Below are 2,545 nucleotides of genomic sequence, written 5' to 3'. Positions count from 1 at the left end.
GCTCTCAGCTGAGTCATCGCCTTCTTTGGAAGCCTTCGCTGACGACTCTGACCACTGAGCGTAGCACTCACCTTTCCTTCTCGGCACTTGGGGTAGTTGGACTTCACATGAATTTGTGGAATTGCTGATTTAATGTCTGTATCTTCTGTTTTTTCTTTTTAAAAAGTATTCTATTTAACTTTATTTATTTAATTATTTATTTACTTTAATTTTATCAGGCAGGGACAAAGTGAGAAAGAGAGAGAGAAAGCAAGAAAGCAAGCTGCCAGGCCTGGGACTCAATCCACTATCGGCCATGTTGGAGTCTAGCACCCCTAACCACCACGTCACCTGCTGGCCCCATGTCTGTATCTTTTCTGAAATTTGCTAGAGGGCATGTGTACTCGCTGGAGAGAGACAGAGATGGAGGGAAAGCAAGAAAGCACACCCCATGGGGCATGGTCATATCTCAATCCCTTGTCCTCCATCTCCATGTAAAGGTACATGCCAGGCATGTTATGCAAACTGCCAGGTCCAGGACTTGAACCCTTCCATCAGCCATGCAGGACCCAGCTCATATAACCACCAGGCCTGACCCTAATGTCTGCATTTTTCTTCTTTTTTTTTGAGAGTTTTTTGCTATAGGATGTGTGTGCTAGACAGAAAGACAGAGAGATAGAGACAGAAAGTGAGAAATCACCCCCCGGGGGGATGGCCACTCCTCCATTTTCCTCTCGAGATCTTGGGCACGTATGCACACTCACTCAGAATGAATTTAAGCCACCGGGTCCGGGGCTCGAACTGTGGTCGATTACATGGGAGTTCAGTGACATAGCCATTACGCTAACTGCTGGTCCCCATAATGTCTGCATCTTAAGGAAACATGAACTTCACATGGACCTGCCAAGTGTGGTCTGAGTCACCAACACATGGAGTTCAGGATCTAGCACATCGGTGACAGTCGGTAAATGGCTGTTGGTTGAATGAATAAGTGACCGAGTTCGTCTCTGGACAGTGTTAAGCAGTCACTGGGCTTGACCTCCTGTGTGAGGCCTGCTGCTCCCTGGGACTGGAGCCCTTGGGCACGGACCATTTCCAGGCAGCGGACCTCTGGATGTGATGGGTGCAGTCCGGGGAGGAGAATGCGAGCCTCTCTCTAGAAGGTGGTCCTGGGAGAGGCCTGGGGCCTGGGAGTGGAGCTGTGGACAGGCAGGGCACCTCCAGGGAGGCGTCGGAGCAGCTGTAGAGATCTAGTCCAGGGCCGTTTCATTCCATAAAAGTGATGATGAGGCAGGTGAGTACAGCATGAAGTTTGTATGTATGTGTTGTTTGTTTTTTAGAGCATTTTTCTACAGGGCCATGTGTGCTTGCTAGAGACACAAAGAGACAGAGAGAGAAAGTGAGAAATCTCCTCCTCTCCCCAGAGGAATGGCCATGCCACAATCCCTTCTCCTCCATTCTCCTCTAGAGATTTTTGGGGCATGCACGCACATGCGCACATGTACATTCGCAAGCTTACCAGGCCTAGGACTAGAACTGTGGTCGGCTATGTGGGAGTCCAATGCCACAACCACTATGCCACCTGCTGGCCCAGTTTGTATGTATGTTTTTAAAATCTACTTCTTATGATTGTAAAGTTAATCAAAGAGGAAGAAACCAGAGTGGCCAGCATAAATATATGAAAACTGCTTTTATTATCATGAGTACGTACATCTAAACGGAAATGAGGTACAAGCTCCATCTGTCAGCTTGGCAAAAAGCAGATGGCCTGATAGTGCCAGTATTGGTGAAGCCTGGGGAAGCCCTCAGATCCACTGGTGAGCAGTAAACAATAAGCAATTGCTTGGAGAGCGATTTGGGGTGTTGGTGAACCCCCACGTGGCATATATCAGGTCCCAGTGATTCCATTTCTAAATAGGTACTCTAGTTTAGAGCAATGGTTCTCAGCATGCAGTGTGCATCTGAACCACCTGGTGGCTTATTAAATCAAAAGACTGGGTCCCAACTCCAGGGTTTCTGGTTCAGTCTGCAGTGAGGCCTGAGAATTTTAATTTCTACTAAGTTCATGGAAATGGCGATGCCATGGGCACCTCGAGAACCACTGCTGTAGTCCATTCTTGTTTCTGTGCACAGGAAGGCACACCCATGTGCACTTACCATCTCCTCTAGCAAAAATGAGAAACGAACCTGATACATCACGGCATCTTACCTAGTGGATGATTATGTACTGGTTATGTGAACGAATGAAATATTTCTACACAAATAGCTCTAGAAAGATGTAAGTTGCAGGGTTTTACATGTAGTGTGATACCATTTTATTGATAAGTTTAAAGACATTTAAAAAATCAATTCTATATGAGCAATAGAAGCTCTAAAACCTGGACAGGATACGAATCTAATTTGTAAAAGTCATTGTCTCTGGAGAGGAAGAACGGGACTAGGACTGGGGAAGGGGAAATACAGGCTTTTATCTAAACTGTAGCTTCATTAACAAAAAGATCTAAATAAAAGGTGGCCTTCTGTTACTGGAGCATGGTTTTTTTTTTTTTTTTTTTTTTTCTTTTTT

Source organism: Tupaia chinensis, unplaced genomic scaffold (genome assembly GCF_000334495.1).
Source record: "Tupaia chinensis unplaced genomic scaffold, TupChi_1.0 Scaffold000515_1, whole genome shotgun sequence".
Classification (NCBI taxonomy): Eukaryota; Metazoa; Chordata; class Mammalia; order Scandentia; family Tupaiidae; genus Tupaia; species Tupaia belangeri.
This window is presented reverse-complemented; position numbering follows the sequence as displayed.